General features: G+C 36.2%; 1 protein-coding gene across 3 annotated transcripts in view; it reads right to left on the bottom strand.

Annotated features, from left to right (window-relative positions):
* Positions 1 to 13,155, bottom strand: part of ENOX1 (ecto-NOX disulfide-thiol exchanger 1) — a 453,288-nt gene that overhangs the window by 345,471 nt on the left and 94,662 nt on the right. For all 3 annotated transcript variants that reach the window (XM_067563159.1, XM_067563161.1, XM_067563160.1), the window contains one exon: positions 11,366 to 11,438. The gene's annotated coding sequence lies outside the window, so the exon portion shown is untranslated. The remainder of the gene's footprint in view (positions 1 to 11,365; positions 11,439 to 13,155) is intronic.

Genomic DNA, 13,155 nt, shown 5'->3' with positions numbered 1-13,155 from the left:
CAGTGCTGGCTTAGTGAGTGAGTGAGTACATCATGGCACAAACACTAACAGCTCCCAAAGAGCATGGCTCCTCCCATATGAGAAGGTCTCCAAGTTCGGGAAGTAATGCAGAAAGGAAGTTAGGGGTGTCCAGCCACACCACTGATAGGAGGTGAGCTGCCTAGGTAGACTCTTCCAGCAATAGGCACAGGTTGTTCTTTTGTTTAGTTAACTTGTGCCTGCTATAATTTTTCTGAGGATTGTGTCCATTTGTGCTAGCCATGAATAAAAACACAGAAAGGTCACAGAATTGTATAAACATTTCCAGTGAAGTGCACTTAACAGAAGTTTGTTTGCCAAGTAGAGCTACCTTTGTTCTTATGATCCAGAGAAAGCATTTTTATTTAAATCTGAAAATATATTAATAGCTTTTCCATCCCTCCCCTCTGTAAGCGAATGCACCCTATGCACACAGGATTTTTTAAGAGACTAAATAGTTCTGGGGAAAGCACCTGGTTAAACTATTGACTGTACATCACTGACACAGATACTTAATGTCCGAGAGATACTTTTTATCAAAAGCTGTGTGGGGAAGTTAACATTTCCAAAAGCATTTTGTTAGGCAGCTCTTACACACAGAATATTTTCTTGTGGGCAGAAGATCATCAGAAACCTAATAATTTAAGAACTCCAGTGAAACTGAAGTAACAGCATTACTGCCTTTGTTGTAGAATGAGAAGCAAAAAATAAGGTGTACCAAAACTCTAGCTCAGAGCATCGAACTCAAGAAGGGCTAAATTCCTGCAAGATACTGAGTGCCCTCAACTTCCACAGATTTTAATGGAAGTTGAGGGTGTTCCTGCCTTTGTGGGATCATGCTATAAAAAGGAGTTCATTTCAGGACCTTTGAGCAGTCCATTGGAACCCACGGCAAGGATCCTAGATAACCATCCAGGATTGTGTCATGGGGGGGAGAGGAGAAAACACTTCAGAGAATACTTTATAATAATACTAAATTTACAAATAATAATTGTAATCATCATTATCAGTATAATTATCCCCATTTTCCAGATAAGGAAAGTGGGACACAGACACAATATGTGACTTGTAGAAGGGCACAGGGTAACTCAGTAGTACAGCAAGGAAGAAAACCCAGAACTTCTGATTCCTGTGTTCTAGCCACTCAACTATATTCCTTCCAACTTAAACAAGACAGAGTAATCCTTTCGGGGGTTTCAGTCATGGTTATCCTTTATGCTGATAGTCTTATAACAATGCATAAGGAGGGGAAGAGATAAGAAATAACTGAGTATAGAATCATCCCGCACGAAAAAGCTGGCCTGTCAGATCAAAGCTGATGTACAGGAGTTTCATTTCCCTGTATTCTAAGGACCATAATATTATATTATATATACCATGTATGGTTCATTTATGCATGCATCAAGGGGGAAAAGACTGATGAATCTCAAAGTAAGTCATTAAAATGAAGAACACAGGTTCTGCATACTTCATGTTGAACAGAGAGAAATTATTGTTGTCTGATGCGAAATAAAACAGGCCCTTGAACTTTAAAGTCAATGACAAAAGAAATTAAGAGATGACTTGAGTAGTAAAGAGTTACTGTAGAGTCAGTAATTTTTCAGAAGGATTAATAGAGCATATGCAGCATTACCCTTAATTAGTTAGGAAAAGTATGAAGAGCAGAATAATTTGCATACTATTTAGATTCAACAGATGGTTACACTGTTGATATCTAATGTGGCACACTCATGACAGGAAAGAAGAGGACCTGTACACCCTTTGAAAATGAATACAGTTAGAAAAAGAAAAGGTAAACACTACAGTTCTTTATCTAGTCAGTGAAATCTAAACTATACTATGAGAATAGTCCTTTGGATGCCTAATTTTCCTTTTTATCACCAGGTTACAGAAGCTCTGCTGGAAAAGGCATCAAGTTAACTTTTTTTAGTCTAGACCTATCTACCCAATTGATTCAGCCAAGGATTTAATGCCAAAAAGGAAACAGTAGGTAAGCATGAAAGCCAAAGTAATATATCATTGCTATCTTTTCAACAGATAAGCATTTGTTTGTTTGAACAAATACACATTATAGTACATGAAGACAAAACTGTATGTTTGTTTGTTTCTTAAACAGCACATCTTCTGTGGGACTTCTGTGCAACCAGACTTCAGAAAACACTTAGTATAAAGGTCTAGGTGCACATATGGTAGTATTAAATTTGCTTCAAAGTGACAAATGGATAAATAACAGTGTGCTAAGCATAATTTTCGAACTGTACGTTAAACACAGAAGTACAATTCAGGTTCATGTTTCTCCAATAACTCACAAATGTGAGGAGACACCTTTAAATTATTAAATTTCTCTCTATATAAAGAAGAGTGAAACACAATTCATCCAAAAACAACAAGAATTCTGTGGCACTGTAGAGCTACCCCTCTGGAACTCTTTTACAATTCATACAAAAACTATTTCACTTGTGAACTATACAATATGTTTTTTTCTGAACTCCAAGCCCCACAAACTCAGTGTTGGCTCTGAGAGTCAAGCTGAGTTCCTTCCAACTTGTGCATCATTGCCAGTAATAAGAACTCCTCAGGCCCACTGCTATAACTCTGCAACCCCACAATCTTGACATTGTGCTCTCTGAGATACCTGTGTAATCCCTTTGCTCTTTAATAGTATAGGATTAGTTGATTGCAATTTAATAAACAATTCTGTTGGTGATGCATAACAACCAACAGCAGAAAGAAGATGGAACAGAATCTTGTACCTCACTCCATATTAGCTTTGTTAACTCAGCAGCATTAACAGAAAGAAAAAGCAATAAAACCTCTTCTCCCTCACCCTCAGGAAAAATAATAGTAATAAGTTACAAGTGAACTATAAAAATCAAGATTTCCCAGGTATATGGTTACCAAGAACAACAAACACAGGGAAGCTGCTCATATGGTTCACAGACAGAATGTATGAATATAAAGAGAGACTTTTGTAAAATACTCACAGAAAGTTTGCAAAAAGTGAGTAAGTCAAAGCAGATGGCAATTTATAAACTCTTAGTATTGGGGAAAGTTAGGGAAATATTTTTTTTTTCCACCCAGCTTCTTCTTCAGCATGAGTAATAAAAAGAAGCCATGTATCCATCATATTTTGACATTAATCTCAGAAGATCTGACTCTTGATATATATAACAGTCAGTTTTGTTGAGTAAGAAAGTCCCATTTTTATTTTTTAAAATAGAACTGCTATCTATTCTTGTATGAAGTGTTGTAGTGCTGGTCCCAAGATATTAGAGAGACGAGGTGGATGAGGTAATATCTTTTATTGGACCAACTTCTGCTGCTGAGAGAAAAGCTTTTAAGCGTACACAGAGCTCTTCTTCAAGTCTTCTCCAGATCTGAAGAAGACTTCTGTGTTCTATAACCATCCAAGTAACAAATGTGAACTCCCAAAGCACTATCACAGTCTTACCATGGAGTCACAGACAGTCCCTTTGGGCACTCCAATCTATCTTGCCAGCTATGCAAGCTGGACTTAGTGGTAGTTGGTTGCTATACACCAAATATCACAAAATATTCAGGTTGCTCCCAGTCCCAAGAGACCAGTCACTTACCCCCAGGTCAATTTGTACCTTAGATCTCTCACCAAAGACAGCACTTGTAACCAGTCCTGTAATAAACTAACTATTATTAACTAAGATTTATTAACTAGGAAAAAGAAAATGAGAGAGTTATTACAAAGTTAAAGCAGGCATGCCTATATACACAAATGAGTTACAGTCTATGGCGTTAAAAGGTGACCAAGTTCTAGTAATCTGTCAGCTCTGAATGTCTTGTAGAGCTAACCTAGGTCCATGGGGATCTCTATTTCTGTTTTGTTGTTCCAGCCCCATGAGAGTCCAAACAGCAAAAGAAAGATGAAAAATTTTCTTGTCAGCTATTTTTATTTCCTTCTTCCAGAATTCAAGCTGATGGGATGAGCCCTTTTGCATGTAGCCTCTTTATGGGTGTGAAGGGAGATGAGCCCTTTTGCATGTAGCCTCTTCATGGGTGTGAAGGGGGTCATTAACAAAGTCTTTGTATTGTGATGTCCCACAATGGCCCATTTAAATTTGATAGGCCTTCTTGATAGTTAGGAGACATCCCTCCTGACTGGGTTCTCAGGTTCAGAGCAAACACTTTTTACTGACGTAAAGCAAAAACTTAAATATTGCCTTATACAATATGATAAAGAGATTATAAATGAGATGAATGCACACAGCAATTTACAAGAATTTTATAAAGTCTAAACACACTGTTCTAAATCCAATACCCATCTTAACCATGCTAACACACAGGTGAACAACTGGTTTCCAGCAATGAATCGGACAGTGCTCGGCTGAGGCCTAGAGCCTTCGCAAGAGCTAGCACTTGGTCTGCCAGTGTCACAGGGTCAGTCATTGGCAAGAGCTCTGACAAAATACCTCTGGCATGATAATCCCCTCTGCACCTTGGTAAAGTCAGTTGGAGATAGGTTTGGCTCAAACAGTCCTGTAAACCTGAACAGCAGCAGGCCAAGAATGACAGATACACGGCTGGGCAACATCTACTAATAAAAGCAAGAAGCTCTCCATTGACTTTTAATGTTTCTTTCTTTCCTTCAGATTTTGATTAGGATAATGCAAATTAATGTCTGCAGGAAGTGATGCGAATAAGAGAGTTACAAACTATAATTTAAGGACAAACATCGTCATACCTAATGTCCATAGTATAAAAAAGGTACATAATCTATTTTGTCTATTGCTTGCTTTAATACAAAGAAATTTACTTCCTACTGGGAGAATTTATTGCTGCAGGTTCCCTGCCAATGTAGGACTGTGGTGTTTACCTTTCCCTGTGAGCAGGCAGAGAAACAATGGTATATTGTGTAAATACAGTAGGGACATGGATTAATTTCAAACCCATCACGTAATCTTATGAGATTTCCCACGAGATCTCCTAACAGGTTGCAGCACTGTGAGCCATTATTTCCATATTTATTGGAAATAACGTCTGAGCTAAGGCAACGCACAATATTCCCACTGCAAGCTCTCATGACGAGAATGAAATTAACTCTTATCATTGCTGTAAGCGCTGAGGGGCTTTTTTTGGAATCATGCGACGTTTACCCCAAATAACTACACAGTCCTTTAATGCTGTTGTGATATAGCGTACTGTATAACACTGTAACTTAGGGCTTTTTGAAAAGATGACTTTTGATCTGAAAATCCCCATTGAATTCACTGGGCTTGATTCTGATCTCATTTGTACTGGTATAAAACTGGTGCAATTCCACTGATTTCAATTGAGTTATTCCTGATTTGTGCCAGTGTGAGATTAGAACCAGATTCATTCTGTGGTATAATTGTGCAAGGCCCTTTCAAGATGCAAATATTGACAAGACAGACCTTAATTAAAATGAATGTGTTCTACACTACTGTATGTGCTACAGAATGTACTAAAAAGCCTTTATTATTTATTTAAAATTACAGATTCCAGAGGCCCCACTGTACTAGGTACTATACAAATACAAAGAAATACAGCGTCCCTGTGTGAAAGAGTTTACAATCTACTGCATTATTTGGGAGGACGGGAGGCAGGAAATACCCTTAATTTCCTGCAGTAAAATTAATTGAGCCAGATCTTCAACTAGTGCAATTTGGTGTAGCTCCACCGAAGACAAAGAACTGGCCCTGGCTATCTATATGTTTATGTGCTTCCAAGGTGTCCACAGTTCCAAGATACACACAGATACTTCTGTGCTTAGATAACATGGTGATACTGGGGGCACCTCAGGAACACCTAAAACTCTAGCTGTGCTGTTATAATGTTTCATTAAAGTTCTGGGCCATACTCCTACAAATGTTTCCCCTTCAATACAGATCCCTTTGTAAAAGTAGACATTTTCTCCTTTTTTAATCAACCTCCTGCTCTTACCTGATTCATCCACTGATGCCTCAACATGCTGCTTATAGTACTGCAATTTTTCATCAAGGGGACAATTGTTAGGTCCTAATCTATAGTTTATGTTGCTGAATAAATTGGGGATTAGGGTCAGAGCAATTATTAAAAAAAAAAAAAAGCTTTTATTTATGCCCAAGTATGTTATTAGTTAGGTACGATGTGGGGAAAAATACAGAAAGTACACAGCAGTGGAATTTTGGTTTCAAAAATTGCATTTTTAAAATGTTTGCCTGCGGGTGGCAGTGACTGCAGGAAATACAATAAAATTGGTTTTAGAAGACATATCAGAAGATCATTCACAGAGCCACTCCGCAAGATAAGATTGCTATGGCATTAACCCACAGCTGCCAAAAATTTTCATGGGAAGCTGAGGTACTGACAGCCTTCTCCCTGAGGGCCTGCTGAGATTTGACTTGTCCACTTAATTAACCACTTAAACATTCTGTCCAAAAAGGCTGAACATACAGCTGTCTGCAAATAGCTTAACATTGCCCAGTAGATTTTTTTTTTTAAATAGAGTATCCATTTTCCTGCCTGAAATTGCCTTGAGCCAGAAATCTCTTCAGCTGGACTGGTGTACCCTACCTGATGCTACAGCTGTGTCTGTCTTGCAGGTTAAGGGGGATCCTTACCCAGGACTCTACAAATCTTAGAATAAAAAACCTCGGGGAACTAAAGGTAGCTACTATTTAACATCTCAGATCATTCTTTTTCAAAGTAAAGATATACACACAATTGTTGACAATTATAAATGTAAAATAATCTGAGTTTTTAAAAATCAGTACCACTTGACATATTAAAAAACATTTCAACATTTTACCATTTAAATTAATTTATGAATATAAATATTTTATTTTCATTATATTGGCAACTACTGGCTGCATATAGCTAATAAATACTCCAAACCTAAAAATAATTATCATATTTATCATATTAATAGCAAAACTTTTTTAAGCTACATTTTTGTAAATGGTTTCCTAAGAGTTCATTCTGACATAATATAATAGATCCTCATTTGGAAACTCAGCCCTCAGCTTCACTACAATAGTCTCTTTTTTGCCCCAAACCTATTCAAAACAGCCTCTCCCATGTCTCTTAGGAATTTAAGTTTAGAAAACAGGTTTTCAAAAATACAGCAGATCTTTTATAGTCTTGCTAATTAAATGTAATTAAATTAATGGCAACCTGGAATTGAATGTATTAAAAAAAATCCAAAAGCATTTTACTTTACATGTATAAACACTACAGTAATTATTTCCTTTTAGGGAAAATGCCAGGTTAATAATGGAGATGATAGTAAAGTTCTTCACAATGGACAGAATTAGACTATCAGGATTCATTAGCATGTGTGTGACTGGTAAATAATTCAGTTAATTTTTAGCTGAGTAACATATTTAGAAAACTGAAAAGAACCTTATTTTGTTAATTTAATCAACCTTTGCTCTTCCCCAGGTAGGTCAGAATATATCTATAATATTAACCTGGAGCATATTCTTTACCATAGAACCATAAGAGTCCAGTGGTTTTCAAACGTTAAAACTACCTTTATAAAATGATGGTTTTAAAGAAAGAACACTTAAAAATAAATAAATGAAAATGTTCTGTTAATATAATGGTAATTATGGAGATACAGTAGTCTTTCCATAACTGAAGCTGTAACCAGGGTTACCTTGTAAGCCCAGTTTTCATCCCTCTCTATTTCCACGAATAAAATTTTTTTTCATTGTCTAATTTTTCTTTGTCTCCATCAACTGGCCCAATTAAATCACATTACAACAAACAAATCACATCACATTTACTTTTTTAACTTTATCTTCTGCAAGAAGCCATTTTCAAGGGCAGAAAGAGTAAGTTGTTCAAAAAGTTGACATTAGACATGGTTTATCATCTAAGTGACTTACAAATGATGGCACCCTATGCTCAGTAGCCTGTCCTCACACATAATAATGTGTTACTCATATCCTATATTACTACAGTGGCTAGAATAATATGGATCCAATCATATCATAATGAACTAATTATATCAACATATATATAACTATAATACACTGGCACCAGAATACATAAAGAGTACAGGATCAGTATTGATACAGAAAATATGAAGAGTATGAATATGCATACTTAAACTCTATTTTAAGAGACAGCCCCAAAATATCCCCAAATAGACGGAGTAGAATTACAATAGAATTAGTAGATGATCACACCTCGTAAGCAACCTCTTTGTATCAGTTCCTTGAATGGTCGTGTAAGAAGTCTTTCATGATCTATATTGAGCGTGTACATATATTACATTAGATGTCCCACCACGCATGCATGTATAAAGTGAAACATACCAACTGTTTACAGGATGAGAGATTGTCACTGAGAAACATGTATGATTGGTGAGGTAACATAATAATCTAGTTATCTGGATTTTACAAGGTGAACCAAATTCACTCGCACCACCATGGTACTGTACATTTATTAGACACATGCCTTAATAATCAGCTTACAGAAACAGAAAAACTAAGCTCATTTTCCTTTAATTTTCTTAGTTCAAAATGAAATTTGTGTTTGGTTTTATTAGAACTATAAATGGTAAGCAATATTAACCAAGACAATTTCAAAGTTCCTATTTAGTGCTATAATTTTAAAGTCTGGCAGTTGCATAACGCAGTAATGACATCTTCAATTTATAGTATAGTATGTTACATGATAAAATAAAGCATATTTCGCAGTGTGACTCGCCCACAATTGTTCCTGTGAATCATGGGGAAGAATTGCTTTCAGACTTGAATGACTAAACAAAGTATTGCAGCTTGTAATCATCCACTCTAAACTTACTTCTAGCATTGCTAACAGAGACAAACATTTGCAACACCTAATCCAAAATGTACAGCATAAGATAAATAAAAATGATAACAGTTAATATTTTTGCATAACTTTGTTAAATATAGGGTATATCACAGCAGAAATGTACACTCTGACAGAAAATAAAAAACTGTTACCTATTTTAGAAAGCAAAAGGTAAATTACAAATCACGGGAAAACTGCAGAAACTGACGCTTTATCTAAACTTATTACTACATATTAAAAACATTTCAACATTTTACAATTTAATTTAATTTATTAATATAAATATTTTCAAAATTACTACTGCCCATTGGCATTAACTAATATACAATATTGCCTCCATGCCCAGCTACGCCAGGACCCTAATCCAAAACTCACTGAAGTGAAAGAGAGTTTGGCTCAGGACTCAAGGTAAGAGCTTGGTACATCTGGATGGGAGGGAACAAAGAAGCTGTTTTCGGCATCCCTATTATTGGGCTGGCTAGGGTCTTTTTCAGCCCCTATTGTCATTTGCAGGAGCCTCAAGCTTGTTCTATACCCAGATCTGTTTAGATAGAAATTCAAATTCAATTAAAATGCACAAAAACAGCATTTTAATTAATTTTTTTAATTAAATAAATTACATTCAGTGTGCTGGATACATAAGGAAAAATAGGTTTATCAAAACATGATATGCATTTAAAACTAACAGTTATTAAACAATTTATCTATCTAAACCATTATCCTATACTTAGCGAATTGAACTGATTGTTTCTGGTCACCATCTGCTTCAAAATTTTAGAATGAGTAGACCTCATCTTCTCACACTTACATTTTATCCACAGATTGGAAGAGGAAAATCAAGCTTTCCTGCTTTTGCCCAAGTCCCTATTGATTTCTTAACTTTGAATAAACTTATCACTGAACTAAAGCAACTGAAAAAACTGAAATGCACAAAATATTCTCTCTGTACCTGCAGAAGAGGTTACTGCTATCAAAAGCTGGTTTAGCCCTTCAACAAATTCTGATTCCAAGTGACTTCCAACAGTTCAGCAGTTTTAGTTTCTTTAGAATTTGACACAAAAGATGTACTACTTAATATTATTTATTGTGTTTAATTTAAATTATTTTAATAGATTGCAGTAAGTTTAGGCCTTAACATACATTGTAAATTTCAAATTTAATTGTAAATATTTTTATAAACAAACATATATTCAATTTAAATAAAAGTCCAATTTAAATTAAAAATATTTTAATTAAAATCAGTTTTTTATCCTCCAGAAAATTGAGATAATGGTACTTCGCCAGCTTTTCAAAATACACTAATATCTACAAGTGAAACTATATATTTCATCACACATTTTGGGACTGGCTTGGTCACTGCAGAAACCAATTGTTGTACAGAACGCACTGTCCATGCACAACTTACTCTTTACTTCTTTTTACATTGCAGTCTTATTTTACCCTTTGTTATCCTGTCCATTGTAAATGGTTCCCTGGGTGTTCCCTCTTTTTTTAACTAGTACAGACATTCTGATTCCCGTCTGCTAATCCATTTACCTCCCTAATCCTGTGTCCCAAGAAATAAGGCCTCACGCACGTCCAATTATTTATGACAAGACACCTATTAAGGAACAACCAGGTTATTTCCAAATCCCATCTTTGCCTGAGGACCACTACAACCTGGACCTGATCCTAGTTTTTATTTCATAAGAACTATTCATTCTTTCCCAACTCTAAATCTTTTAAGCTCCTCATACAGATCAAATAAAGTTTGTTTGTCAAATCCATACATTTGAAAAACCTACTCCTTTTTAGCTCTAAAATAGAAAGATTATCTAGTTCTGTAAATCCTTTTGGATGAATAAACAATTCTAAATCTTCTCATTTCCCCTTCTTCATTTCCAGTAGCACAACAGCACTTTCAATTGTCATAAGGTGTGGCCCAACTTTTAAAATCTAATGGAGTAACTCCAAATCATCTAATAAATTGCTTAGTTATATGCATGTACGTATTTTTTAAACTGCCTGTGCATTCCCATAGACATTCTGGGAGAAATCCTGGCCCCATTGAACTCAGTGGAAGTTCTGTCATTAACTTCAGTGGGGCCAGCCTTTCACCCTCCACGGCCCTGATTCTACAAACATTTATTCATATACTTAATATTACTAACTTGAATAATTCCAGTTGAAATCAACGGGACTACTTACTTATAGTAGCAAAGTTAAATCAGTGTTTGGAAGATGGGGCCCAAATGCAGGGCTGCATCTTAGCTCCATTGTCTAGGTGTTCATGCACACCCACCACTGTGCCCACTTTGAAATTTAACTTGTACATTTAGTTCTATGGTTTTCTCTCGAAACAATCATTTGCATCCTGCATTTCTTTATTTCCCCATACAAATACAACACAGACAACTGAAAATTTAGCATACAGGGATCTACCATATTACTCCATTAATGACAATTGACATTTTTCAGGGGCTTTAAAGAAGTGCAATATTACAACAGTCATCAAAACTTAGATCAATAGCCAAACCATTTAATACAAGTGCGGGGTTATCCTGTACAGTACCTGTTCATGGTAGATCTTCAACAAGTCTGTAGAAGCATTGATCCAAAGATTGCTTAAAATCAGTGACCAAGATCTGCAAAGGAAAAATATTTAAAATATCTCACTAAAAGTAAATAGATTGAGCACAAAAGCAGAAGGAAATCATTCTGCTAAACTTCCATTTGGAAATAAGTTTAAAATATGCTCCTTTACAGCTATGTGTAGAATAATGCATGCTGTGTGAGATAAGAATAATGACTAGTAGGATAATCTACTAAATATTAAATTTGAGATATAGACAGCACCATAAAGCTTTTTAATTAAGCTTGCTTATAGAAATTCAAAAATTGTACAAGATAGTTCCTGCAAAAAAAACAAAAACAAAAAAAACAAGTTTCTGAATAGTAATTTTACTACAACTATTTGTAATGATGGAACAAAAAAAAAATTCAATATGTAAAATGGTTAGTGGCATGGCAGAAAATAAAAATCTATTAAAAACCCATAAACTGACATACATTTGAGCCACATTCTGCCTTTGATTTGCAGCAGAACAGAAGCATGATTGAGAGAACCATGCATAAATCACAGGCATCATTTTAGTTTGTCATTTTATCCTCAAGAAAGGTTAAAAATGGCAATTTTATTACGGATTCCAAATTCTGGCTCCATGTATTTTTGTCCCTAAAACAGGCACATGCTCAGGCATGTGCATGTGTATATCATTTACCCACAGTTAGTAGCTACAGTCTCTACACATTCTCCTCGTGATTCTGACATAGTGATACAACTATCAGCACCTAGCAGTGCATGATCCATTTGACAAAACAAATTAGTTTTATTATACAGTTGCTAAAGAAAGAATAAAAAGAAAAGGCTGAATAGTTAAACTGGAGATGTGGCAAAAAAAGAAAAACAAAAAAAGACTTAACTGATATGGAAAGGGATGGAAAAAGAAAGACAAAGCAGAAAAAAAGTTCAAGTGCCAGACTGAGGTGGGAATGGTCTTTATTCTGTACCAATACTTATCTGGTGACTATCAGTTTGTCTACCACTCTGTCTTGAGGATTTCTAAGGGTAGGTCTACATTGCAGAGTGTGTGTGTGTCCTGGCTCATGTGCATATGGACATGTGCCCATCTCCGAATGTAGATACTACAGAGCAGTACATGCCCCATACCTATGTAGCTACATCAACATTGACACTGCAGTTACATAGGTTTTGCTCTAGGATTCCTGGGGGCTTATCCTAGGGTTCTTAGTGCCTCATTAAATTGATCCACCCTAGAAATTGTTTGGTGTATTGTGGGAGAACTTGTCTGTCCTTCCTGGGCCTCTGTGCAGATGTGTTCTTAGTTAGCCAACACAGTAAGCAAAATGCAGTGTGGCTGTAGCCATGTCAGTCCCAGGAGATTAGAGAGACAAGGTGGGTGAGGTAATAACTTTTCTTGAACCAACTTCTGCTGGTGAGAGAGACAAGCTTTCAAGCTACAAAGAGCTCTTCTTCAGGTCTGGGAAAGGTACTCAGAGTGTCCCAGCTAAACACAAGGTTGAACAGATAGTTTAGCATAAATAGTTAGCACATATTCTAAGGCAACATCTACACTACAGAGCTTACAGCAGCGCAGCTGCACCAATGCAGCAGCACCGCTGTAAGATCGCTTGTGTAGTCTCTCTATACCGATGGGAGAGTGCGTTCCCGTTGGCGTAATAAAACCACCTCCAGGAGTGGCGGTAGCTAGGTCAGCGGGGAGATCTCCTGCCGACATTGCGCTGTCCACACCGGTGCTTCTGTCGGTGTAATGTATGTCA

The sequence above is a fragment of the Emydura macquarii genome, unplaced genomic scaffold, assembly GCF_026122565.2.
Source record: "Emydura macquarii macquarii isolate MOO-44397 ecotype Brisbane River unplaced genomic scaffold, CSIRO-AGI_Emac_v2 contig_2473, whole genome shotgun sequence".
NCBI lineage: Eukaryota > Metazoa > Chordata > Testudines > Chelidae > Emydura > Emydura macquarii.
The sequence above is the reverse complement of the archived record's forward strand: the minus strand, read 5'-3'. Positions and strand labels throughout refer to the sequence as shown.